Genomic DNA, 26,555 nt, shown 5'->3' on the forward strand with positions numbered 1-26,555 from the left:
GCATGCACTCTACTGGGCACATGACCGACCCCGGGAGAGCGAACAAAACTATCAGTTTTCCCTTCCCTAATTGGTCAGTTTTTGATCTACGCAACCATACCTCCAACCGATCTGCAAAAAGGCTCACCTCCCCAGATCTCAGCCCCCCTGCCTGTTTAGTACTTGGCGACACCAACTCACCTATTCTAAATGCTCCGAAGAACGCCAACGAGAAAGCCAACCGAAACAAATCCATTTCATCTGAAGAACGACATACCGATGCCAATGAACCACCCAACAAGCCCAGCAAAGCAAACGACACCGGCCTTCTACTATCCGCCTCCACCCTACCTCTGCGCAACCCCTTCAAAGCCTGCGATACCAGAAATTCCTTCGATACATCCCGCAAGCCCCGCAACTTAAGCCCAAACGCCACCGCGGATATAAACCGGTTCACCTTCGCTACTGAAAACCCCGCCTCCCAGGCATCCCCTAACCAATACAAAAGTGCCACCAACCTGTCTCTATCCGTATTGACATCACCCAACTCTCTTACCCACTCCTCCCACTGCCTCCAACAAGCAGCATAAGCCCTCCACGTCGTGCCCGCCAAAGACCTTTGTAACAGCTGCTCTACGGGACCGATACCAGATCCCATAGATGATCCGGACACGCCAAACCAATACGTTCCGCTCCCGGAGCCAATTGCCGAAACCGGTCCCACTGCGAGCGAGAAAGAGCATCAGCAACACAATTCCGTACACCCGGGACATGCACCGCCACCACCCACGCGTTCAGCGACAAACACACCAACACTAAATGTCGCAACAATTGAACTACCGGAGGAGAGGACGCCGTGATGTTATTAATGGCAAGCACCACACCCATGTTGTCGCAGTAAAAACGGACCTTCTTATCCCTGAGCCTGTCCCCCCAAATGGTAGCCGCCACCACGATGGGAAACAGCTCGAGCAGGGCCAGATTCCGCGTCAATCCACTGGACACCCAGCTAGCCGGCCATTGACCTGCGCACCACGGACCTCCCCCGTAAGCTCCAAAGCCACCCGCCCCAGCCGCATCCGTGAAAATATTCAGATCACTCGTATCCTGCGCTGGGGCCATCCATAGCGAGCGACCATTGTACTGGCCCAAGAAGTCATCCCAAACCTGAAGATCAGCTCGGTGCTCCCCCTTGAGCCTCACAAAATGATGCGGCGCCCGCACTCCCGCCGTTGCCGCCGCCAACCTTCTACCAAACACCCTCCCCATCGGCATAATCCGGCAGGCGAAATTCAACTTCCCCAGCAGCGACTGAAGCTCCCTCAACGACATTTTCTTCCTTCTACAAGCCCGTCGCACCTCCAGCCTCAAAGCACCCAGCTTATCCGCCGGGAGCCGACACTCCATTGCCACCGAGTCAATTTCGATTCCCAAGAAACAAATCGTCGCTACCGGGCCCTCCGTTTTTTCCGGCGCCAAAGGGATCCCAAAATCCCTCGCCACCTTCTGCAGGGCATGAAGCAAGTTACCGCAAACCGGCGAACCCCCCGGGCCAACGCACAAAAAATCATCTAAGTAATGGATCAACGAATCGACCCCGGATACTCCCCTCGTTACCCACTCCACGAAGCTACTAAACGCCTCGAAGTATGCACAAGAAAGAGAACACCCCATCGGAAGGCACCGATCCACGTAAAAGGCCCCATTCCAAAAACAGCCCAACAGCCGTTGGCTTTCTGGATGCACCGGCAACAACCTGAACGCCGCCTCGATGTCGGTTTTTGCTAGCAGCGCCCCCGGACCCGCAGCCCGCACTAACCCCACCGCCTTATCGAATGAGGTATAAACTACGGAACACAACTCGTGATCAATCCCGTCGTTTACCGACGAACCTTTGGGATACGATAAATGTTGAATCAAACGAAACTTTCCGGGCTCGCGTTTAGGGACAATACCCAAAGGGGACACAACTAAATCTTTCACCGGCGACTCCACAAATAGCCCCGACATGCGCCCCAACGAAACTTCTTTTAACAACTTTTCCGACACGACTTCCGCATGCACGTAAGCCGATTTTAAATTTCTCCGCGTAACCGGAACCTCATAAGGAGGCGGAGGAATAACAAAACCAACACTAAACCCTTCATAAAGCAACTTAGCCGCCGCCCTATCCGGATACTCATTTAGATAAGGGGCCATCCTTTCCACCCTCACCGGCGACACCCCCTTGACCAGCCCCGTGCTGGTTCCCGGACCTCTTTTTACGCAGACATTTTGCCGCCCCGTGTGATGCACCATTACACTCGGAGCACACGTGCTTGAACTTGCACGTGGCCCCGAACTTACACTGGCCTTCATTGAATTGCCAGCAAAACCCCGCCTTTCCCCCGCCGCTTGGTCCACTCTGACTAGTCTGGCCTCCCTGGCCACCGCTCCCGGGAAAGGGCTGCCTAACCGGAACCGTAACCCGTAACCAGAGAGCAATATCCTTCTGGTCCCACCGAATCGCCGGCCGAACCGCCTTCCGCTGACGGAATTGCTCATCATATCGCAGCCACGCCTGACCCCCATACGCCCTATGAGCCTCCCCAATAGCATCAAAATAACAAAATAACGCCGAACAATTTTCCGGCGCCTTTTCCCCTATCACACTAGCCAATATGGCGAACGCCTGCGACCAATTAACGAACGTCTGCGGGATAAGCCTATACCGCCGCCGTTCCTCCTCGTCCTTTTTACTCTCATCCCGCTTGCTCTTATCCAAATTGAATTTAGCCAGCGGCAAGAGAGAAAAAATTTCAACATATTCATCTTTCCAGATCCGATCACGCACCTCCTGCTTTAAATGCGCCCCCAACGGACCCTCAAAACAAACATACACCTCCCCCCGAGCACGATCGTCCATGCGCACTCGATCGCCGTCCTTCTGTGCCTCAGTCTGCACCGACACCGCGACCGCCTCTCTAACCGCCACCACAGGACGCGCCTGCAACGATCCCACTTCCCTGGGGCCTTCCCAAACTACCGCAGGGGACACTTCCGTTACTACCGGCGCCGCGGCCCTATCCAGGCGCCCCACCAGCTCCCGTAAGCAACCCACTAAATCTGCCAAACCCGCTCCGTCGCGTCCGCCCGCGCCACTACCGGCCCCCGATGCTATGCTAGCAGCCCCCCCGCCGACACCCGACATAAAAATCGCTGGATAAGACAATAAAGGAGTTATACACTCACCGGGCTGCACAGGCGCTGTGTTCCCGTCAGCCGGACCATCCTGACCTCGACGATAGACGTCCAGTTCACCTTCCTCCAGTTCTTCTCTCGCCGACGACTGTCCCTCCCAACGACCTCTTCGGAAAGGGGATGAGGACGCGCTGATCGATGGGCCGGCAACCTGCCGCCCGACCGCCGGGACCCAGACTTCCGACCGGACCTGTTGCCTCGACGTCGCTGCAGATCTAGTCGTCCGTCTAGACGATCCTGACGAAGCCTGCCCCCTGGCCGGAACATCACCATGCGGGGCGGCCGTACCTTGCTCTTGACATCTTCCATCTGATGGGGGAGGGGTGACAGGGAGCCCGGCCTGCGACTCCCTGCTTACCGCCGGACCCCGTCGCGGCCTGGGATTCCTGCCAGGACGCAGGGCCTGGGAAGGGGCGGTCCTCCCAGCTGCCTGGCCTGCAGCGTCCGGGATCGGGCTCCCTCTGCGACGCCGTGTCCGCGGGACTACCTCCGGACTCAGGCGCTCTGGAGGTCGGGACCGCCGAGAGGGACGGGTCGACACAGCCTGCATCGCCGTCACCCCTGCTACCGCTCTCTGCCTGCCCAGCGCAGGAGCGGTTGTTGCCGACTCCCCCCCCGCCGCCATAGCCATGCTCGTAGGGGGGCCGGGGGAGGGGAGCCTGTCCCTTACAACAGACCCCGAACGCCGTGCCCGACGTGGCGAAACGGCGTCCGGGATCCGCGTTAATGCAGCCACGGTCTCCTCCAGCCATCCGATACCGTGGTGCACAGCAGCGGCACGCAGCCGCTCTAAAATCAGGGCCTCTGCCATACTAAAAAGCCGGGCAACGGGGAGCTTTGCTTCTTGTGTACTACTCCTCCCGCTGCTTCCGGCTCAATGCCGAGAAACAGCGGGAAGCGCAGCAACGGCCCCCCCGTCCCCCCTAGCTCCTCCCCGTCCCTCCTTCAACTTCTTCACCTTTCCCTCACCTCTTAACATTAACCCTTTCCCTACCAGGACGGTCATGTCGGCTTCCCTCAAGCCTGCAGCTGCGTCCAGCCTCTTCTGTAAAGTTGGTGGATGCTTATTTTCTATTTTGCAGTCCCTTGTCTCCCTCTTGTGGCCTCCTGGAGGCAACTAGCTGTGCAAAAAAAGACAGCCTGGCGGCCGGCTGTTGCAGTGTTGCCCTCTCAGGCAACACTGAGTGACTGACTGAGCCGCACCGTCTTATATAAAGTTCAGACAGAACTTTGCACGTGTCATAGTGGAGCCCTGAGGAGCCAGAGCCAGCTTTCTGACATCATAATGGGGCCTCAGAGATAAAAGCCTGGGCCCAGGCAGTGTTGGTCAGTGCTGCTCAGCAGGCAGCACTGGACTGGACTGGATTACAGCTGATACAAGGTGTGAAGGAACAAGGGGTGGCTGTGGGCATGCACTTGCTGCCGCTGCCAGTGTTTATCTGCATGGCAGCAGGGCATTTGGGCGTTGCCAGGAAGGCGTTTTTATGTAGATTCCTCCTCTTTCAGCACTGCATTGTGGTGCAAGCAAAAGAAGCAAATCCTGTCTGGCTTCCTCTCCGGCCTTTATTCACCTCCCGTGTAGCTGTGAGTGTGTGAGCCTGCAGGGCCCCATGGAATTGCCTAGAAGTAGGCTGAATCGCTGCAAGGGCTCGGGCAACGCGCGGCCCGTTCGGGTTATCGCTTCTCGGCCTTTTGGCTAAGATCAAGTGTAGTATCTGTTCTTATCCGTTTAATATCTGATACGTCCCCTATCTGGGGACCATATATTAAATGGATTTTTAGAACAGGGAGATGGAAATAGAGCTTGCTCTGTCCACTCCACGCATTGACCTGGTATTGCAGTATTTCCAGGACCGGTGCACCCTTTCCTTATGTGTTGACTAAAATCAGATTCCAAAAGTGTTTTTTGTGTTTGCCATTGTTTCTGTCTTTCTGAAGGGATCTCCCCTTTTAATCCCATTATTTCAACACCTGTTGGACAATGCATGAGTGATAATGAGCTAATTGATTAAATGCAATTAATGAATACATTGCCACCTCTTGTTTTGTGTCGTCTGCGTGTCTGTGTTTCCGGCATTTCACATTGGAACAGCTCATTCACCTTCCTTGTCTTCTCTCCGCCCTCCCTTTTAGGTAAGTTAAAGAGCTGCACCTGAGCCAGCCACTGATTGATGCAGCACCACAGTCAAATAGTGGAGTGGAGTAGGGGAACAGCAAACAGCCATTAAAGCCGCCCGCCCGCCCGCCCGCCACAATGGACCTACCTGTGTACACTAGATGGATGTGATGGAATGTACTGTCGTCCCTACATTTCAAGAAGGAGTAAGAATTGCAGTTGCAACAAAGCCTTGCTTGCCTACAAAGAGAGCAGCAATTTGGATTTGTTACTATGTTACCTAGAAGAATAACAAACTGTGCAAGGATGGAGGTTGTAGGAGCAAGGAGAAGTTGTCTGTAAAGTTGGTGGATACTTATTTTCCATTTTGCAGTCCCTTGTCTCCCTCTTGTGGCCTCCTGGAGGCAACTAGCTGTGCAAAAAAAGACAGCCTGGCGGCCGGCTGTTGCAGTGTTGCCCTCTCAGGCAACACTGAGTGACTGACTGAGCCGCACCGTCTTATATAAAGTTCAGACGGAACTTTGCACGTGTCATAGTGGAGCCCTGAGGAGCCAGAGCCAGCTTTCTGACATCATAATGGGGCCTCAGAGATAAAAGCCTGGGCCCAGGCAGTGTTGGTCAGTGCTGCTCAGCAGGCAGCACTGGACTGGACTGGATTACAGCTGATACAAGGTGTGAAGGAACAAGGGGTGGCTGTGGGCATGCACTTGCTGCCGCTGCCAGTGTTTATCTGCATGGCAGCAGGGCATTTGGGCGTTGCCAGGAAGGCGTTTTTATGTAGATTCCTCCTCTTTCAGCACTGCATTGTGGTGCAAGCAAAAGAAGCAAATCCTGTCTGGCTTCCTCTCCGGCCTTTATTCACCTCCCGTGTAGCTGTGAGTGTGTGAGCCTGCAGGGCCCCATGGAATTGCCTAGAAGTAGGCTGAATCGCTGCAAGGGCTGAACAGCAGTATCGGGCAGGCTCGGGCAACGCGCGGCCCGTTCGGGTTATCGCTTCTCGGCCTTTTGGCTAAGATCAAGTGTAGTATCTGTTCTTATCAGTTTAATATCTGATACGTCCCCTATCTGGGGACCATATATTAAATGGATTTTTAGAAAAGGGAGATGGAAATAGAGCTTGCTCTGTCCACTCCACGCATTGACCTGGTATTGCAGTATTTCCAGGACCGGTGCACCCTTTCCTTATGTGTTGACTAAAATCAGATTCCAAAAGTGTTTTTTGTGTTTGCCATTGTTTCTGTCTTTCTGAAGGGATCTCCCCTTTTAATCCCATTATTTCAACACCTGTTGGACAATGCATGAGTGATAATGAGCTAATTGATTAAATGCAATTAATGAATACATTGCCACCTCTTGTTTTGTGTCGTCTGTGTGTCTGTGTTTCCGGCATTTCACATTGGAACAGCTCATTCACCTTCCTTGTCTTCTCTCCGCCCTCCCTTTTAGGTAAGTTAAAGAGCTGCACCTGAGCCAGCCACTGATTGATGCAGCACCACAGTCAAATAGTGGAGTGGAGTAGGGGAACAGCAAACAGCCATTAAAGCCGCCCGCCCGCCCGCCCGCCCGCCACAATGGACCTACCTGTGTACACTAGATGGATGTGATGGAATGTACTGTCGTCCCTACATTTCAAGAAGGAGTAAGAATTGCAGTTGCAACAAAGCCTTGCTTGCCTACAAAGAGAGCAGCAATTTGGATTTGTTACTATGTTACCTAGAAGAATAACAAACTGTGCAAGGATGGAGGTTGTAGGAGCAAGGAGAAGTTGTCTGTAAAGTTGGTGGATGCTTATTTTCCATTTTGCAGTCCCTTGTCTCCCTCTTGTGGCCTCCTGGAGGCAACTAGCTGTGCAAAAAAAGACAGCCTGGCGGCCGGCTGTTGCAGTGTTGCCCTCTCAGGCAACACTGAGTGACTGACTGAGCCGCACCGTCTTATATAAAGTTCAGACGGAACTTTGCACGTGTCATAGTGGAGCCCTGAGGAGCCAGAGCCAGCTTTCTGACATCATAATGGGGCCTCAGAGATAAAACCCTGGGCCCAGGCAGTGTTGGTCAGTGCTGCTCAGCAGGCAGCACTGGACTGGACTGGATTACAGCTGATACAAGGTGTGAAGGAACAAGGGGTGGCTGTGGGCATGCACTTGCTGCCGCTGCCAGTGTTTATCTGCATGGCAGCAGGGCATTTGGGCGTTGCCAGGAAGGCGTTTTTATGTAGATTCCTCCTCTTTCAGCACTGCATTGTGGTGCAAGCAAAAGAAGCAAATCCTGTCTGGCTTCCTCTCCGGCCTTTATTCACCTCCCGTGTAGCTGTGAGTGTGTGAGCCTGCAGGGCCCCATGGAATTGCCTAGAAGTAGGCTGAATCGCTGCAAGGGCTGAACAGCAGTATCGGGCAGGCTCGGGCAACGCGCGGCCCGTTCGGGTTATCGCTTCTCGGCCTTTTGGTTAAGATCAAGTGTAGTATCTGTTCTTATCCGTTTAATATCTGATACGTCCCCTATCTGGGGACCATATATTAAATGGATTTTTAGAACAGGGAGATGGAAATAGAGCTTGCTCTGTCCACTCCACGCATTGACCTGGTATTGCAGTATTTCCAGGACCGGTGCACCCTTTCCTTATGTGTTGACTAAAATCAGATTCCAAAAGTGTTTTTTGTGTTTGCCATTGTTTCTGTCTTTCTGAAGGGATCTCCCCTTTTAATCCCATTATTTCAACACCTGTTGGACAATGCATGAGTGATAATGAGCTAATTGATTAAATGCAATTAATGAATACATTGCCACCTCTTGTTTTGTGTCGTCTGCGTGTCTGTGTTTCCGGCATTTCACATTGGAACAGCTCATTCACCTTCCTTGTCTTCTCTCCGCCCTCCCTTTTAGGTAAGTTAAAGAGCTGCACCTGAGCCAGCCACTGATTGATGCAGCACCACAGTCAAATAGTGGAGTGGAGTAGGGGAACAGCAAACAGCCATTAAAGCCGCCCGCCCGCCCGCCCGCCACAATGGACCTACCTGTGTACACTAGATGGATGTGATGGAATGTACTGTCGTCCCTACATTTCAAGAAGGAGTAAGAATTGCAGTTGCAACAAAGCCTTGCTTGCCTACAAAGAGAGCAGCAATTTGGATTTGTTACTATGTTACCTAGAAGAATAACAAACTGTGCAAGGATGGAGGTTGTAGGAGCAAGGAGAAGTTGTCTGTAAAGTTGGTGGATACTTATTTTCCATTTTGCAGTCCCTTGTCTCCCTCTTGTGGCCTCCTGGAGGCAACTAGCTGTGCAAAAAAAGACAGCCTGGCGGCCGGCTGTTGCAGTGTTGCCCTCTCAGGCAACACTGAGTGACTGACTGAGCCGCACCGTCTTATATAAAGTTCAGACGGAACTTTGCACGTGTCATAGTGGAGCCCTGAGGAGCCAGAGCCAGCTTTCTGACATCATAATGGGGCCTCAGAGATAAAAGCCTGGGCCCAGGCAGTGTTGGTCAGTGCTGCTCAGCAGGCAGCACTGGACTGGACTGGATTACAGCTGATACAAGGTGTGAAGGAACAAGGGGTGGCTGTGGGCATGCACTTGCTGCCGCTGCCAGTGTTTATCTGCATGGCAGCAGGGCATTTGGGCGTTGCCAGGAAGGCGTTTTTATGTAGATTCCTCCTCTTTCAGCACTGCATTGTGGTGCAAGCAAAAGAAGCAAATCCTGTCTGGCTTCCTCTCCGGCCTTTATTCACCTCCCGTGTAGCTGTGAGTGTGTGAGCCTGCAGGGCCCCATGGAATTGCCTAGAAGTAGGCTGAATCGCTGCAAGGGCTGAACAGCAGTATCGGGCAGGCTCGGGCAACGCGCGGCCCGTTCGGGTTATCGCTTCTCGGCCTTTTGGCTAAGATCAAGTGTAGTATCTGTTCTTATCAGTTTAATATCTGATACGTCCCCTATCTGGGGACCATATATTAAATGGATTTTTAGAAAAGGGAGATGGAAATAGAGCTTGCTCTGTCCACTCCACGCATTGACCTGGTATTGCAGTATTTCCAGGACCGGTGCACCCTTTCCTTATGTGTTGACTAAAATCAGATTCCAAAAGTGTTTTTTGTGTTTGCCATTGTTTCTGTCTTTCTGAAGGGATCTCCCCTTTTAATCCCATTATTTCAACACCTGTTGGACAATGCATGAGTGATAATGAGCTAATTGATTAAATGCAATTAATGAATACATTGCCACCTCTTGTTTTGTGTCGTCTGTGTGTCTGTGTTTCCGGCATTTCACATTGGAACAGCTCATTCACCTTCCTTGTCTTCTCTCCGCCCTCCCTTTTAGGTAAGTTAAAGAGCTGCACCTGAGCCAGCCACTGATTGATGCAGCACCACAGTCAAATAGTGGAGTGGAGTAGGGGAACAGCAAACAGCCATTAAAGCCGCCCGCCCGCCCGCCCGCCCGCCACAATGGACCTACCTGTGTACACTAGATGGATGTGATGGAATGTACTGTCGTCCCTACATTTCAAGAAGGAGTAAGAATTGCAGTTGCAACAAAGCCTTGCTTGCCTACAAAGAGAGCAGCAATTTGGATTTGTTACTATGTTACCTAGAAGAATAACAAACTGTGCAAGGATGGAGGTTGTAGGAGCAAGGAGAAGTTGTCTGTAAAGTTGGTGGATGCTTATTTTCCATTTTGCAGTCCCTTGTCTCCCTCTTGTGGCCTCCTGGAGGCAACTAGCTGTGCAAAAAAAGACAGCCTGGCGGCCGGCTGTTGCAGTGTTGCCCTCTCAGGCAACACTGAGTGACTGACTGAGCCGCACCGTCTTATATAAAGTTCAGACGGAACTTTGCACGTGTCATAGTGGAGCCCTGAGGAGCCAGAGCCAGCTTTCTGACATCATAATGGGGCCTCAGAGATAAAAGCCTGGGCCCAGGCAGTGTTGGTCAGTGCTGCTCAGCAGGCAGCACTGGACTGGACTGGATTACAGCTGATACAAGGTGTGAAGGAACAAGGGGTGGCTGTGGGCATGCACTTGCTGCCGCTGCCAGTGTTTATCTGCATGGCAGCAGGGCATTTGGGCGTTGCCAGTAAGGCGTTTTTATGTAGATTCCTCCTCTTTCAGCACTGCATTGTGGTGCAAGCAAAAGAAGCAAATCCGGTCTGGCTTCCTCTCCGGCCTTTATTCACCTCCCGTGTAGCTGTGAGTGTGTGAGCCTGCAGGGCCCCATGGAATTGCCTAGAAGTAGGCTGAATCGCTGCAAGGGCTGAACAGCAGTATCGGGCAGGCTCGGGCAACGCGCGGCCCGTTCGGGTTATCGCTTCTCGGCCTTTTGGCTAAGATCAAGTGTAGTATCTGTTCTTATCAGTTTAATATCTGATACGTCCCCTATCTGGGGACCATATATTAAATGGATTTTTAGAACAGGGAGATGGAAATAGAGCTTGCTCTGTCCACTCCACGCATTGACCTGGTATTGCAGTATTTCCAGGACCGGTGCACCCTTTCCTTATGTGTTGACTAAAATCAGATTCCAAAAGTGTTTTTTGTGTTTGCCATTGTTTCCGTCTTTCTGAAGGGATCTCCCCTTTTAATCCCATTATTTCAACACCTGTTGGACAATGCATGAGTGATAATGAGCTAATTGATTAAATGCAATTAATGAATACATTGCCACCTCTTGTTTTGTGTCGTCTGTGTGTCTGTGTTTCCGGCATTTCACATTGGAACAGCTCATTCACCTTCCTTGTCTTCTCTCCGCCCTCCCTTTTAGGTAAGTTAAAGAGCTGCACCTGAGCCAGGCACTGATTGATGCAGCACCACAGTCAAATAGTGGAGTGGAGTAGGGGAACAGCAAACAGCCATTAAAGCCGCCCGCCCGCCACAATGGACCTACCTGTGTACACTAGATGGATGTGATGGAATGTACTGTCGTCCCTACATTTCAAGAAGGAGTAAGAATTGCAGTTGCAACAAAGCCTTGCTTGCCTACAAAGAGAGCAGCAATTTGGATTTGTTACTATGTTACCTAGAAGAATAACAAACTGTGCAAGGATGGAGGTTGTAGGAGCAAGGAGAAGTTGTCTGTAAAGTTGGTGGATGCTTATTTTCCATTTTGCAGTCCCTTGTCTCCCTCTTGTGGCCTCCTGGAGGCAACTAGCTGTGCAAAAAAAGACAGCCTGGCGGCCGGCTGTTGCAGTGTTGCCCTCTCAGGCAACACTGAGTGACTGACTGAGCCGCACCGTCTTATATAAAGTTCAGACGGAACTTTGCACGTGTCATAGTGGAGCCCTGAGGAGCCAGAGCCAGCTTTCTGACATCATAATGGGGCCTCAGAGATAAAAGCCTGGGCCCAGGCAGTGTTGGTCAGTGCTGCTCAGCAGGCAGCACTGGACTGGACTGGATTACAGCTGATACAAGGTGTGAAGGAACAAGGGGTGGCTGTGGGCATGCACTTGCTGCCGCTGCCAGTGTTTATCTGCATGGCAGCAGGGCATTTGGGCGTTGCCAGGAAGGCGTTTTTATGTAGATTCCTCCTCTTTCAGCACTGCATTGTGGTGCAAGCAAAAGAAGCAAATCCTGTCTGTTTTCCTCTCCGGCCTTTATTCACCTCCCGTGTAGCTGTGAGTGTGTGAGCCTGCAGGGCCCCATGGAATTGCCTAGAAGTAGGCTGAATAGCTGCAAGGGCTGAACAGCAGTATCGGGCAGGCTCGGGCAACGCGCGGCCCGTTCGGGTTATCGCTTCTCGGCCTTTTGGCTAAGATCAAGTGTAGTATCTGTTCTTATCAGTTTAATATCTGATACGTCCCCTATCTGGGGACCATATATTAAATGGATTTTTAGAACAGGGAGATGGAAATAGAGCTTGCTCTGTCCACTCCACGCATTGACCTGGTATTGCAGTATTTCCAGGACCGGTGCACCCTTTCCTTATGTGTTGACTAAAATCAGATTCCAAAAGTGTTTTTTGTGTTTGCCATTGTTTCTGTCTTTCTGAAGGGATCTCCCCTTTTAATCCCATTATTTCAACACCTGTTGGACAATGCATGAGTGATAATGAGCTAATTGATTAAATGCAATTAATGAATACATTGCCACCTCTTGTTTTGTGTCGTCTGTGTGTCTGTGTTTCCGGCATTTCACATTGGAACAGCTCATTCACCTTCCTTGTCTTCTCTCCGCCCTCCCTTTTAGGTAAGTTAAAGAGCTGCACCTGAGCCAGCCACTGATTGATGCAGCACCACAGTCAAATAGTGGAGTGGAGTAGGGGAACAGCAAACAGCCATTAAAGCCGCCCGCCCGCCCGCCCGCCCGCCACAATGGACCTACCTGTGTACACTAGATGGATGTGATGGAATGTACTGTCGTCCCTACATTTCAAGAAGGAGTAAGAATTGCAGTTGCAACAAAGCCTTGCTTGCCTACAAAGAGAGCAGCAATTTGGATTTGTTACTATGTTACCTAGAAGAATAACAAACTGTGCAAGGATGGAGGTTGTAGGAGCAAGGAGAAGTTGTCTGTAAAGTTGGTGGATGCTTATTTTCCATTTTGCAGTCCCTTGTCTCCCTCTTGTGGCCTCCTGGAGGCAACTAGCTGTGCAAAAAAAGACAGCCTGGCGGCCGGCTGTTGCAGTGTTGCCCTCTCAGGCAACACTGAGTGACTGACTGAGCCGCACCGTCTTATATAAAGTTCAAACGGAACTTTGCACGTGTCATAGTGGAGCCCTGAGGAGCCAGAGCCAGCTTTCTGACATCATAATGGGGCCTCAGAGATAAAAGCCTGGGCCCAGGCAGTGTTGGTCAGTGCTGCTCAGCAGGCAGCACTGGACTGGACTGGATTACAGCTGATACAAGGTGTGAAGGAACAAGGGGTGGCTGTGGGCATGCACTTGCTGCCGCTGCCAGTGTTTATCTGCATGGCAGCAGGGCATTTGGGCGTTGCCAGGAAGGCGTTTTTATGTAGATTCCTCCTCTTTCAGCACTGCATTGTGGTGCAAGCAAAAGAAGCAAATCCTGTCTGGCTTCCTCTCCGGCCTTTATTCACCTCCCGTGTAGCTGTGAGTGTGTGAGCCTGCAGGGCCCCATGGAATTGCCTAGAAGTAGGCTGAATCGCTGCAAGGGCTGAACAGCAGTATCGGGCAGGCTCGGGCAACGCGCGGCCCGTTCGGGTTATCGCTTCTCGGCCTTTTGGCTAAGATCAAGTGTAGTATCTGTTCTTATCAGTTTAATATCTGATACGTCCCCTATCTGGGGACCATATATTAAATGGATTTTTAGAACAGGGAGATGGAAATAGAGCTTGCTCTGTCCACTCCACGCATTGACCTGGTATTGCAGTATTTCCAGGACCGGTGCACCCTTTCCTTATGTGTTGACTAAAATCAGATTCCAAAAGTGTTTTTTGTGTTTGCCATTGTTTCTGTCTTTCTGAAGGGATCTCCCCTTTTAATCCCATTATTTCAACACCTGTTGGACAATGCATGAGTGATAATGAGCTAATTGATTAAATGCAATTAATGAATACATTGCCACCTCTTGTTTTGTGTCGTCTGTGTGTCTGTGTTTCCGCCATTTCACATTGGAACAGCTCATTCACCTTCCTTGTCTTCTCTCCGCCCTCCCTTTTAGGTAAGTTAAAGAGCTGCACCTGAGCCAGCCACTGATTGATGCAGCACCACAGTCAAATAGTGGAGTGGAGTAGGGGAACAGCAAACAGCCATTAAAGCCGCCCGCCCGCCACAATGGACCTACCTGTGTACACTAGATGGATGTGATGGAATGTACTGTCGTCCCTACATTTCAAGAAGGAGTAAGAATTGCAGTTGCAACAAAGCCTTGCTTGCCTACAAAGAGAGCAGCAATTTGGATTTGTTACTATGTTACCTAGAAGAATAACAAACTGTGCAAGGATGGAGGTTGTAGGAGCAAGGAGAAGTTGTCTGTAAAGTTGGTGGATGCTTATTTTCCATTTTGCAGTCCCTTGTCTCCCTCTTGTGGCCTCCTGGAGGCAACTAGCTGTGCAAAAAAAGACAGCCTGGCGGCCGGCTGTTGCAGTGTTGCCCTCTCAGGCAACACTGAGTGACTGACTGAGCCGCACCGTCTTATATAAAGTTCAGACGGAACTTTGCACGTGTCATAGTGGAGCCCTGAGGAGCCAGAGCCAGCTTTCTGACATCATAATGGGGCCTCAGAGATAAAAGCCTGGGCCCAGGCAGTGTTGGTCAGTGCTGCTCAGCAGGCAGCACTGGACTGGACTGGATTACAGCTGATACAAGGTGTGAAGGAACAAGGGGTGGCTGTGGGCATGCACTTGCTGCCGCTGCCAGTGTTTATCTGCATGGCAGCAGGGCATTTGGGCGTTGCCAGGAAGGCGTTTTTATGTAGATTCCTCCTCTTTCAGCACTGCATTGTGGTGCAAGCAAAAGAAGCAAATCCTGTCTGGCTTCCTCTCCGGCCTTTATTCACCTCCCGTGTAGCTGTGAGTGTGTGAGCCTGCAGGGCCCCATGGAATTGCCTAGAAGTAGGCTGAATCGCTGCAAGGGCTGAACAGCAGTATCGGGCAGGCTCGGGCAACGCGCGGCCCGTTCGGGTTATCGCTTCTCGGCCTTTTGGCTAAGATCAAGTGTAGTATCTGTTCTTATCAGTTTAATATCTGATACGTCCCCTATCTGGGGACCATATATTAAATGGATTTTTAGAACAGGGAGATGGAAATAGAGCTTGCTCTGTCCACTCCACGCATTGACCTGGTATTGCAGTATTTCCAGGACCGGTGCACCCTTTCCTTATGTGTTGACTAAAATCAGATTCCAAAAGTGTTTTTTGTGTTTGCCATTGTTTCTGTCTTTCTGAAGGGATCTCCCCTTTTAATCCCATTATTTCAACACCTGTTGGACAATGCATGAGTGATAATGAGCTAATTGATTAAATGCAATTAATGAATACATTGCCACCTCTTGTTTTGTGTCGTCTGTGTGTCTGTGTTTCCGGCATTTCACATTGGAACAGCTCATTCACCTTCCTTGTCTTCTCTCCGCCCTCCCTTTTAGGTAAGTTAAAGAGCTGCACCTGAGCCAGCCACTGATTGATGCAGCACCACAGTCAAATAGTGGAGTGGAGTAGGGGAACTGCAAACAGCCATTAAAGCCGCCCGCCCGCCCGCCCGCCACAATGGACCTACCTGTGTACACTAGATGGATGTGATGGAATGTACTGTCGTCCCTACATTTCAAGAAGGAGTAAGAATTGCAGTTGCAACAAAGCCTTGCTTGCCTACAAAGAGAGCAGCAATTTGGATTTGTTACTATGTTACCTAGAAGAATAACAAACTGTGCAAGGATGGAGGTTGTAGGAGCAAGGAGAAGTTGTCTGTAAAGTTGGTGGATGCTTATTTTCCATTTTGCAGTCCCTTGTCTCCCTCTTGTGGCCTCCTGGAGGCAACTAGCTGTGCAAAAAAAGACAGCCTGGTGGCCGGCTGTTGCAGTGTTGCCCTCTCAGGCAACACTGAGTGACTGACTGAGCCGCACCGTCTTATATAAAGTTCAGACGGAACTTTGCACGTGTCATAGTGGAGCCCTGAGGAGCCAGAGCCAGCTTTCTGACATCATAATGGGGCCTCAGAGATAAAAGCCTGGGCCCAGGCAGTGTTGGTCAGTGCTGCTCAGCAGGCAGCACTGGACTGGACTGGATTACAGCTGATACAAGGTGTGAAGGAACAAGGGGTGGCTGTGGGCATGCACTTGCTGCCGCTGCCAGTGTTTATCTGCATGGCAACAGGGCATTTGGGCGTTGCCAGGAAGGCGTTTTTATGTAGATTCCTCCTCTTTCAGCACTGCATTGTGGTGCAAGCAAAAGAAGCAAATCCTGTCTGGCTTCCTCTCCGGCCTTTATTCACCTCCCGTGTAGCTGTGAGTGTGTGAGCCTGCAGGGCCCCATGGAATTGCCTAGAAGTAGGCTGAATCGCTGCAAGGGCTGAACAGCAGTATCGGGCAGGCTCGGGCAACGCGCGGCCCGTTCGGGTTATCGCTTCTCGGCCTTTTGGCTAAGATCAAGTGTAGTATCTGTTCTTATCAGTTTAATATCTGATACGTCCCCTATCTGGGGACCATATATTAAATGGATTTTTAGAACAGGGAGATGGAAATAGAGCTTGCTCTGTCCACTCCACGCATTGACCTGGTATTGCAGTATTTCCAGGACCGGTGCACCCTTTCCTTATGTGTTGACTAAAATCAGATTCCAAAAGTGTTTTTTGTGTTTGCCATTGTTTCTGTCTTTCTGAAGGGATCTCCCCTTTTAATCCCATTATTTCAACACCTGTTGGACAATGCATGAGTGATAATGAGCTAATTGATTAAATGCAATTAATGAATACATTGCCACCTCTTGTTTTGTGTCGTCTGTGTGTCTGTGTTTCCGGCATTTCACATTGGAACAGCTCATTCACCTTCCTTGTCTTCTCTCCGCCCTCCCTTTTAGGTAAGTTAAAGAGCTGCACCTGAGCCAGCCACTGATTGATGCACCACCACAGTCAAATAGTGGAGTGGAGTAGGGGAACAGCAAACAGCCATTAAAGCCGCCCGCCCGCCACAATGGACCTACCTGTGTACACTAGATGGATGTGATGGAATGTACTGTCGTCCCTACATTTCAAGAAGGAGTAAGAATTGCAGTTGCAACAAAGCCTTGCTTGCCTACAAAGAGAGCAGCAATTTGGATTTGTTACTATGTTACCTAGAAGAATAACAAACTGTGCAAGGATGGAGGTTGTAGGAGCAAGGAGAAGTTGTCTGTAAAGTTGGTGGATGCTTATTTTCCATTTTGCAGTCCCTTGTCTCCCTCTTGTGGCCTCCTGGAGGCAACTAGCTGTGCAAAAAAAGACAGCCTGGCGCCTGGCTGTTGCAGTGTTGCCCTCTCAGGCAACACTGAGTGACTGACTGAGTCGCACCGTCTTATACAAAGTTCAGACGGAACTTTGCACGTGTCATAGTGGAGCCCTGAGGAGCCAGAGCCAGCTTTCTGACATCATAATGGGGCCTCAGAGATAAAAGCCTGGGCCCAGGCAGTGTTGGTCAGTGCTGCTCAGCAGGCAGCACTGGACTGGACTGGATTACAGCTGATACAAGGTGTGAAGGAACAAGGGGTGGCTGTGGGCATGCACTTGCTGCCGCTGCCAGTGTTTATCTGCATGGCAGCAGGGCATTTGGGCGTTGCCAGGAAGGCGTTTTTATGTAGATTCCTCCTCTTTCAGCACTGCATTGTGGTGCAAGCAAAAGAAGCAAATCCTGTCTGGCTTCCTCTCCGGCCTTTATTCACCTCCCGTGTAGCTGTGAGTGTGTGAGCCTGCAGGGCCCCATGGAATTGCCTAGAAGTAGGCTGAATCGCTGCAAGGGCTGAACAGCAGTATCGGGCAGGCTCGGGCAACGCGCGGCCCGTTCGGGTTATCGCTTCTCGGCCTTTTGGCTAAGATCAAGTGTAGTATCTGTTCTTATCAGTTTAATATCTGATACGTCCCCTATCTGGGGACCATATATTAAATGTATTTTTAGAACAGGGAGATGGAAATAGAGCTTGCTCTGTCCACTCCACGCATTGACCTGGTATTGCAGTATTTCCAGGACCGGTGCACCCTTTCCTTATGTGTTGACTAAAATCAGATTCCAAAAGTGTTTTTTGTGTTTGCCATTGTTTCTGTCTTTCTGAAGGGATCTCCCCTTTTAATCCCATTATTTCAACACCTGTTGGACAATGCATGAGTGATAATGAGCTAATTGATTAAATGCAATTAATGAATACATTGCCACCTCTTGTTTTGTGTCGTCTGTGTGTCTGTGTTTCCGGCATTTCACATTGGAACAGCTCATTCACCTTCCTTGTCTTCTCTCCGCCCTCCCTTTTAGGTAAGTTAAAGAGCTGCACCTGAGCCAGCCACTGATTGATGCAGCACCACAGTCAAATAGTGGAGTGGAGTAGGGGAACATCAAACAGCCATTAAAGCCGCCCGCCCGCCCGCCCGCCCGCCACAATGGACCTACCTGTGTACACTAGATGGATGTGATGGAATGTACTGTCGTCCCTACATTTCAAGAAGGAGTAAGAATTGCAGTTGCAACAAAGCCTTGCTTGCCTACAAAGAGAGCAGCAATTTGGATTTGTTACTATGTTACCTAGAAGAATAACAAACTGTGCAAGGATGGATGTTGTAGGAGCAAGGAGAAGTTGTCTGTAAAGTTGGTGGATGCTTATTTTCCATTTTGCAGTCCCTTGTCTCCCTCTTGTGGCCTCCTGGAGGCAACTAGCTGTGCAAAAAAAGACAGCCTGGCGGCCGGCTGTTGCAGTGTTGCCCTCTCAGGCAACACTGAGTGACTGACTGAGCCGCACCGTCTTATATAAAGTTCAGACGGAACTTTGCACGTGTCATAGTGGAGCCCTGAGGAGCCAGAGCCAGCTTTCTGACATCATAATGGGGCCTCAGAGATAAAAGCCTGGGCCCAGGCAGTGTTGGTCAGTGCTGCTCAGCAGGCAGCACTGGACTGGACTGGATTACAGCTGATACAAGGTGTGAAGGAACAAGGGGTGGCTGTGGGCATGCACTTGCTGCCGCTGCCAGTGTTTATCTGCATGGCAGCAGGGCATTTGGGCGTTGCCAGGAAGGCGTTTTTATGTAGATTCCTCCTCTTTCAGCACTGCATTGTGGTGCAAGCAAAAGAAGCAAATCCTGTCTGGCTTCCTCTCCGGCCTTTATTCACCTCCCGTGTAGCTGTGAGTGTGTGAGCCTGCAGGGCCCCATGGAATTGCCTAGAAGTAGGCTGAATCGCTGCAAGGGCTGAACAGCAGTATCGGGCAGGCTCGGGCAACGCGCGGCCCGTTCGGGTTATCGCTTCTCGGCCTTTTGGCTAAGATCAAGTGTAGTATCTGTTCTTATCAGTTTAATATCTGATACGTCCCCTATCTGGGGACCATATATTAAATGGATTTTTAGAACAGGGAGATGGAAATAGAGCTTGCTCTGTCCACTCCACGCATTGACCTGGTATTGCAGTATTTCCAGGACCGGTGCACCCTTTCCTTATGTGTTGACTAAAATCAGATTCCAAAAGTGTTTTTTGTGTTTGCCATTGTTTCTGTCTTTCTGAAGGGATCTCCCCTTTTAATCCCATTATTTCAACACCTGTTGGACAATGCATGAGTGATAATGAGCTAATTGATTAAATGCAATTAATGAATACATTGCCACCTCTTGTTTTGTGTCGTCTGTGTGTCTGTGTTTCCGGCATTTCACATTGGAACAGCTCATTCACCTTCCTTGTCTTCTCTCCGCCCTCCCTTTTAGGTAAGTTAAAGAGCTGCACCTGAGCCAGCCACTGATTGATGCAGCACCACAGTCAAATAGTGGAGTGGAGTAGGGGAACAGCAAACAGCCATTAAAGCCGCCCGCCCGCCACAATGGACCTACCTGTGTACACTAGATGGATGTGATGGAATGTACTGTCGTCCCTACATTTCAAGAAGGAGTAAGAATTGCAGTTGCAACAAAGCCTTGCTTGCCTACAAAGAGAGCAGCAATTTGGATTTGTTACTATGTTACCTAGAAGAATAACAAACTGTGCAAGGACGGAGGTTGTAGGAGCAAGGAGAAGTTGTCTGTAAAGTTGGTGGATGCTTATTTTCCATTTTGCAGTCCCTTGTCTCCCTCTTGTGGCCTCCTGGAGGCAACTAGCTGTGCAAAAAAAGACAGCCTGGCGGCCGGCTGTTGCAGTGTTGCCCTCTCAGGCAACACTGAGTGACTGACTGAGCCGCACCGTCTTATATAAAGTTCAGACGGAACTTTGCACGTGTCATAGTGGAGCCCTGAGGAGCCAGAGCCAGCTTTCTGACATCATAATGGGGCCTCAGAGATAAAAGCCTGGGCCCAGGCAGTGTTGGTCAGTGCTGCTCAGCAGGCAGCACTGGACTGGACTGGATTACAGCTGATACAAGGTGTGAAGGAACAAGGGGTGGCTGTGGGCATGCACTTGCTGCCGCTGCCAGTGTTTATCTGCATGGCAGCAGGGCATTTGGGCGTTGCCAGGAAGGCGTTTTTATGTAGATTCCTCCTCTTTCAGCACTGCATTGTGGTGCAAGCAAAAGAAGCAAATCCTGTCTGGCTTCCTCTCCGGCCTTTATTCACCTCCCGTGTAGCTGTGAGTGTGTGAGCCTGCAGGGCCCCATGGAATTGCCTAGAAGTAGGCTGAATCGCTGCAAGGGCTGAACAGCAGTATCGGGCAGGCTCGGGCAACGCGCGGCCCGTTCGGGTTATCGCTTCTCGGCCTTTTGGCTAAGATCAAGTGTAGTATCTGTTCTTATCAGTTTAATATCTGATACGTCCCCTATCTGGGGACCATATATTAAATGGATTTTTAGAACAGGGAGATGAAAATAGAGCTTGCTCTGTCCACTCCACACATTGACCTGGTATTGCAGTATTTCCAGGACCGGTGCACCCTTTCCTTATGTGTTGACTAAAATCAGATTCCAAAAGTGTTTTTTGTGTTTGCCATTGTTTCTGTCTTTCTGAAGGGATCTCCCCTTTTAATCCCATTATTTCAACACCTGTTGGACAATGCATGAGTGATAATGAGCTAATTGATTAAATGCAATTAATGAATACATTGCCACCTCTTGTTTTGTGTCGTCTGTGTGTCTGTGTTTCCGCCATTTCACATTGGAACAGCTCATTCACCTTCCTTGTCTTCTCTCCGCCCTCCCTTTTAGGTAAGTTAAAGAGCTGCACCTGAGCCAGCCACTGATTGATGCAGCACCACAGTCAAATAGTGGAGTGGAGTAGGGGAACAGCAAACAGCCATTAAAGCCGCCCGCCCGCCCGCCACAATGGACCTACCTGTGTACACTAGATGGATGTGATGGAATGTACTGTCGTCCCTACATTTCAAGAAGGAGTAAGAATTGCAGTTGCAACAAAGCCTTGCTTGCCTACAAAGAGAGCAGCAATTTGGATTTGTTACTATGTTACCTAGAAGAATAACAAACTGTGCAAGGATGGAGGTTGTAGGAGCAAGGAGAAGTTGTCTGTAAAGTTGGTGGATGCTTATTTTCCATTTTGCAGTCCCTTGTCTCCCTCTTGTGGCCTCCTGGAGGCAACTAGCTGTGCAAAAAAAGACAGCCTGGCGGCCGGCTGTTGCAGTGTTGCCCTCTCAGGCAACACTGAGTGACTGACTGAGCCGCACCGTCTTATATAAAGTTCAGACGGAACTTTGCACGTGTCATAGTGGAGCCCTGAGGAGCCAGAGCCAGCTTTCTGACATCATAATGGGGCCTCAGAGATAAAAGCCTGGGCCCAGGCAGTGTTGGTCACTGCTGCTCAGCAGGCAGCACTGGACTGGACTGGATTACAGCTGATACAAGGTGTGAAGGAACAAGGGGTGGCTGTGGGCATGCACTTGCTGCCGCTGCCAGTGTTTATCTGCATGGCAGCAGGGCATTTGGGCGTTGCCAGGAAGGCGTTTTTATGTAGATTCCTCCTCTTTCAGCACTGTATTGTGGTGCAAGCAAAAGAAGCAAATCCTGTCTGGCTTCCTCTCCGGCCTTTATTCACCTCCCGTGTAGCTGTGAGTGTGTGAGCCTGCAGGGCCCCATGGAATTGCCTAGAAGTAGGCTGAATACGCTGCAAGGGCTGAACAGCAGTATCGGGCAGGCTCGGGCAACGCGCGGCCCGTTCGGGTTATCGCTTCTCGGCCTTTTGGCTAAGATCAAGTGTAGTATCTGTTCTTATCAGTTTAATATCTGATACGTCCCCTATCTGGGGACCATATATTAAATGGATTTTTAGAACAGGGAGATGGAAATAGAGCTTGCTCTGTCCACTCCACGCATTGACCTGGTATTGCAGTATTTCCAGGACCGGTGCACCCTTTCCTTATGTGTTGACTAAAATCAGATTCCAAAAGTGTTTTTTGTGTTTGCCATTGTTTCTGTCTTTCTGAAGGGATCTCCCCTTTTAATCCCATTATTTCAACACCTGTTGGACAATGCATGAGTGATAATGAGCTAATTGATTAAATGCAATTAATGAATACATTGCCACCTCTTGTTTTGTGTCGTCTGTGTGTCTGTGTTTCCGGCATTTCACATTGGAACAGCTCATTCACCTTCCTTGTCTTCTCTCCGCCCTCCCTTTTAGGTAAGTTAAAGAGCTGCACCGGAGCCAGCCACTGATTGAGGCAGCACCACAGTCAAATAGTGGAGTGGAGTAGGGGAACAGCAAACAGCCATTAAAGCCGCCCGCCCGCCCGCCCGCCACAATGGACCTACCTGTGTACACTAGATGGATGTGATGGAATGTACTGTCGTCCCTACATTTCAAGAAGGAGTAAGAATTGCAGTTGCAACAAAGCCTTGCTTGCCTACAAAGAGAGCAGCAATTTGGATTTGTTACTATGTTACCTAGAAGAATAACAAACTGTGCAAGGATGGAGGTTGTAGGAGCAAGGAGAAGTTGTCTGTAAAGTTGGTGGATGCTTATTTTCCATTTTGCAGTCCCTTGTCTCCCTCTTGTGGCCTCCTGGAGGCAACTAGCTGTGCAAAAAAAGACAGCCTGGTGGCCGGCTGTTGCAGTGTTGCCCTCTCAGGCAACACTGAGTGACTGACTGAGCCGCACCGTCTTATATAAAGTTCAGACGGAACTTTGCACGTGTCATAGTGGAGCCCTGAGGAGCCAGAGCCAGCTTTCTGACATCATAATGGGGCCTCAGAGATAAAAGCCTGGGCCCAGGCAGTGTTGGTCAGTGCTGCTCAGCAGGCAGCACTGGACTGGACTGGATTACAGCCGATACAAGGTGTGAAGGAACAAGGGGTGGCTGTGGGCATGCACTTGCTGCCGCTGCCAGTGTTTATCTGCATGGCAGCAGGGCATTTGGGCGTTGCCAGGAAGGCGTTTTTATGTAGATTCCTCCTCTTTCAGCACTGCATTGTGGTGCAAGCAAAAGAAGCAAATCCTGTCTGGCTTCCTCTCCGGCCTTTATTCACCTCCCGTGTAGCTGTGAGTGTGTGAGCCTGCAGGGCCCCATGGAATTGCCTAGAAGTAGGCTGAATCGCTGCAAGGGCTGAACAGCAGTATCGGGCAGGCTCGGGCAACGCGCGGCCCGTTCGGGTTATCGCTTCTCGGCCTTTTGGCTAAGATCAAGTGTAGTATCTGTTCTTATCAGTTTAATATCTGATACGTCCCCTATCTGGGGACCATATATTAAATGGATTTTTAGAACAGGGAGATGGAAATAGAGCTTGCTCTGTCCACTCCACGCATTGACCTGGTATTGCAGTATTTCCAGGACCGGTGCACCCTTTCCTTATGTGTTGACTAAAATCAGATTCCAAAAGTGTTTTTTGTGTTTGCCATTGTTTCTGTCTTTCTGAAGGGATCTCCCCTTTTAATCCCATTATTTCAACACCTGTTGGACAATGCATGAGTGATAATGAGCTAATTGATTAAATGCAATTAATGAATACATTGCCACCTCTTGTTTTGTGTCGTCTGTGTGTCTGTGTTTCCGGCATTTCACATTGGAACAGCTCATTCACCTTCCTTGTCTTCTCTCCGCCCTCCCTTTTAGGTAAGTTAAAGAGCTGCACCGGAGCCAGCCACTGATTGAGGCAGCACCACAGTCAAATAGTGGAGTGGAGTAGGGGAACAGCAAACAGCCATTAAAGCCGCCCGCCCGCCCGCCCGCCACAATGGACCTACCTGTGTACACTAGATGGATGTGATGGAATGTACTGTCGTCCCTACATTTCAAGAAGGAGTAAGAATTGCAGTTGCAACAAAGCCTTGCTTGCCTACAAAGAGAGCAGCAATTTGGATTTGTTACTATGTTACCTAGAAGAATAACAAACTGTGCAAGGATGGAGGTTGTAGGAGCAAGGAGAAGTTGTCTGTAAAGTTGGTGGATGCTTATTTTCCATTTTGCAGTCCCTTGTCTCCCTCTTGTGGCCTCCTGGAGGCAACTAGCTGTGCAAAAAAAGACAGCCTGGTGGCCGGCTGTTGCAGTGTTGCCCTCTCAGGCAACACTGAGTGACTGACTGAGCCGCACCGTCTTATATAAAGTTCAGACGGAACTTTGCACGTGTCATAGTGGAGCCCTGAGGAGCCAGAGCCAGCTTTCTGACATCATAATGGGGCCTCAGAGATAAAAGCCTGGGCCCAGGCAGTGTTGGTCAGTGCTGCTCAGCAGGCAGCACTGGACTGGACTGGATTACAGCTGATACAAGGTGTGAAGGAACAAGGGGTGGCTGTGGGCATGCACTTGCTGCCGCTGCCAGTGTTTATCTGCATGGCAGCAGGGCATTTGGGCGTTGCCAGGAAGGCGTTTTTATGTAGATTCCTCCTCTTTCAGCACTGCATTGTGGTGCAAGCAAAAGAAGCAAATCCTGTCTGGCTTCCTCTCCGGCCTTTATTCACCTCCCGTGTAGCTGTGAGTGTGTGAGCCTGCAGGGCCCCATGGAATTGCCTAGAAGTAGGCTGAATCGCTGCAAGGGCTGAACAGCAGTATCGGGCAGGCTCGGGCAACGCGCGGCCCGTTCGGGTTATCGCTTCTCGGCCTTTTGGCTAAGATCAAGTGTAGTATCTGTTCTTATCAGTTTAATATCTGATACGTCCCCTATCTGGGGACCATATATTAAATGGATTTTTAGAACAGGGAGATGGAAATAGAGCTTGCTCTGTCCACTCCACGCATTGACCTGGTATTGCAGTATTTCCAGGACCGGTGCACCCTTTCCTTATGTGTTGACTAAAATCAGATTCCAAAAGTGTTTTTTGTGTTTGCCATTGTTTCTGTCTTTCTGAAGGGATCTCCCCTTTTAATCCCATTATTTCAACACCTGTTGGACAATGCATGAGTGATAATGAGCTAATTGATTAAATGCAATTAATGAATACATTGCCACCTCTTGTTTTGTGTCGTCTGTGTGTCTGTGTTTCCGGCATTTCACATTGGAACAGCTCATTCACCTTCCTTGTCTTCTCTCCGCCCTCCCTTTTAGGTAAGTTAAAGAGCTGCACCTGAGCCAGCCACTGATTGATGCACCACCACAGTCAAATAGTGGAGTGGAGTAGGGGAACAGCAAACAGCCATTAAAGCCGCCCGCCCGCCACAATGGACCTACCTGTGTACACTAGATGGATGTGATGGAATGTACTGTCGTCCCTACATTTCAAGAAGGAGTAAGAATTGCAGTTGCAACAAAGCCTTGCTTGCCTACAAAGAGAGCAGCAATTTGGATTTGTTACTATGTTACCTAGAAGAATAACAAACTGTGCAAGGATGGAGGTTGTAGGAGCAAGGAGAAGTTGTCTGTAAAGTTGGTGGATGCTTATTTTCCATTTTGCAGTCCCTTGTCTCCCTCTTGTGGCCTCCTGGAGGCAACTAGCTGTGCAAAAAAAGACAGCCTGGCGCCTGGCTGTTGCAGTGTTGCCCTCTCAGGCAACACTGAGTGACTGACTGAGTCGCACCGTCTTATATAAAGTTCAGACGGAACTTTGCACGTGTCATAGTGGAGCCCTGAGGAGCCAGAGCCAGCTTTCTGACATCATAATGGGGCCTCAGAGATAAAAGCCTGGGCCCAGGCAGTGTTGGTCAGTGCTGCTCAGCAGGCAGCACTGGACTGGACTGGATTACAGCTGATACAAGGTGTGAAGGAACAAGGGGTGGCTGTGGGCATGCACTTGCTGCCGCTGCCAGTGTTTATCTGCATGGCAGCAGGGCATTTGGGCGTTGCCAGGAAGGCGTTTTTATGTAGATTCCTCCTCTTTCAGCACTGCATTGTGGTGCAAGCAAAAGAAGCAAATCCTGTCTGGCTTCCTCTCCGGCCTTTATTCACCTCCCGTGTAGCTGTGAGTGTGTGAGCCTGCAGGGCCCCATGGAATTGCCTAGAAGTAGGCTGAATCGCTGCAAGGGCTGAACAGCAGTATCGGGCAGGCTCGGGCAACGCGCGGCCCGTTCGGGTTATCGCTTCTCGGCCTTTTGGCTAAGATCAAGTGTAGTATCTGTTCTTATCAGTTTAATATCTGATACGTCCCCTATCTGGGGACCATATATTAAATGGATTTTTAGAACAGGGAGATGGAAATAGAGCTTGCTCTGTCCACTCCACGCATTGACCTGGTATTGCAGTATTTCCAGGACCGGTGCACCCTTTCCTTATGTGTTGACTAAAATCAGATTCCAAAAGTGTTTTTTGTGTTTGCCATTGTTTCTGT

General features: G+C 50.2%; 16 non-coding genes across 16 annotated transcripts; all 16 read left to right on the forward strand.

Moving 5' to 3' along the window:
* The first annotated feature begins 4,895 nt into the window (after positions 1–4,895).
* Positions 4,896–5,086, forward strand: LOC142653686 (U2 spliceosomal RNA). The gene has a single exon (XR_012848608.1). It is a non-coding gene; the product is annotated as a U2 spliceosomal RNA (small nuclear RNA).
* Positions 5,087–6,324: 1,238 nt separating this feature from the next.
* On the forward strand, positions 6,325–6,515 carry LOC142653313 (U2 spliceosomal RNA). Its single transcript, XR_012848249.1, has one exon. It is a non-coding gene; the product is annotated as a U2 spliceosomal RNA (small nuclear RNA).
* A 1,242-nt stretch (positions 6,516–7,757) lies between these two features.
* On the forward strand, positions 7,758–7,948 carry LOC142653704 (U2 spliceosomal RNA). Its single transcript, XR_012848624.1, has one exon. It is a non-coding gene; the product is annotated as a U2 spliceosomal RNA (small nuclear RNA).
* A 1,238-nt stretch (positions 7,949–9,186) lies between these two features.
* On the forward strand, positions 9,187–9,377 carry LOC142653314 (U2 spliceosomal RNA). The gene has a single exon (XR_012848250.1). It is a non-coding gene; the product is annotated as a U2 spliceosomal RNA (small nuclear RNA).
* A 1,242-nt stretch (positions 9,378–10,619) lies between these two features.
* LOC142653220 (U2 spliceosomal RNA) lies at positions 10,620–10,810 on the forward strand. The gene has a single exon (XR_012848158.1). It is a non-coding gene; the product is annotated as a U2 spliceosomal RNA (small nuclear RNA).
* Positions 10,811–12,040: 1,230 nt separating this feature from the next.
* On the forward strand, positions 12,041–12,231 carry LOC142653222 (U2 spliceosomal RNA). Its single transcript, XR_012848160.1, has one exon. It is a non-coding gene; the product is annotated as a U2 spliceosomal RNA (small nuclear RNA).
* Positions 12,232–13,473: 1,242 nt separating this feature from the next.
* LOC142653223 (U2 spliceosomal RNA) lies at positions 13,474–13,664 on the forward strand. Its single transcript, XR_012848161.1, has one exon. It is a non-coding gene; the product is annotated as a U2 spliceosomal RNA (small nuclear RNA).
* A 1,230-nt stretch (positions 13,665–14,894) lies between these two features.
* LOC142653224 (U2 spliceosomal RNA) lies at positions 14,895–15,085 on the forward strand. The gene has a single exon (XR_012848162.1). It is a non-coding gene; the product is annotated as a U2 spliceosomal RNA (small nuclear RNA).
* Positions 15,086–16,323: 1,238 nt separating this feature from the next.
* LOC142653225 (U2 spliceosomal RNA) lies at positions 16,324–16,514 on the forward strand. Its single transcript, XR_012848163.1, has one exon. It is a non-coding gene; the product is annotated as a U2 spliceosomal RNA (small nuclear RNA).
* Positions 16,515–17,744: 1,230 nt separating this feature from the next.
* Positions 17,745–17,935, forward strand: LOC142655134 (U2 spliceosomal RNA). Its single transcript, XR_012849423.1, has one exon. It is a non-coding gene; the product is annotated as a U2 spliceosomal RNA (small nuclear RNA).
* Positions 17,936–19,177: 1,242 nt separating this feature from the next.
* Positions 19,178–19,368, forward strand: LOC142653226 (U2 spliceosomal RNA). The gene has a single exon (XR_012848164.1). It is a non-coding gene; the product is annotated as a U2 spliceosomal RNA (small nuclear RNA).
* Positions 19,369–20,598: 1,230 nt separating this feature from the next.
* On the forward strand, positions 20,599–20,789 carry LOC142653648 (U2 spliceosomal RNA). Its single transcript, XR_012848572.1, has one exon. It is a non-coding gene; the product is annotated as a U2 spliceosomal RNA (small nuclear RNA).
* A 1,235-nt stretch (positions 20,790–22,024) lies between these two features.
* On the forward strand, positions 22,025–22,215 carry LOC142653227 (U2 spliceosomal RNA). The gene has a single exon (XR_012848165.1). It is a non-coding gene; the product is annotated as a U2 spliceosomal RNA (small nuclear RNA).
* A 1,238-nt stretch (positions 22,216–23,453) lies between these two features.
* Positions 23,454–23,644, forward strand: LOC142653228 (U2 spliceosomal RNA). Its single transcript, XR_012848166.1, has one exon. It is a non-coding gene; the product is annotated as a U2 spliceosomal RNA (small nuclear RNA).
* Positions 23,645–24,882: 1,238 nt separating this feature from the next.
* LOC142653229 (U2 spliceosomal RNA) lies at positions 24,883–25,073 on the forward strand. Its single transcript, XR_012848167.1, has one exon. It is a non-coding gene; the product is annotated as a U2 spliceosomal RNA (small nuclear RNA).
* Positions 25,074–26,303: 1,230 nt separating this feature from the next.
* On the forward strand, positions 26,304–26,494 carry LOC142653230 (U2 spliceosomal RNA). Its single transcript, XR_012848168.1, has one exon. It is a non-coding gene; the product is annotated as a U2 spliceosomal RNA (small nuclear RNA).
* Positions 26,495–26,555: the final 61 nt, after the last annotated feature.

Source organism: Rhinoderma darwinii, chromosome 5, assembly GCF_050947455.1.
Source record: "Rhinoderma darwinii isolate aRhiDar2 chromosome 5, aRhiDar2.hap1, whole genome shotgun sequence".
NCBI lineage: Eukaryota > Metazoa > Chordata > Amphibia > Anura > Rhinodermatidae > Rhinoderma > Rhinoderma darwinii.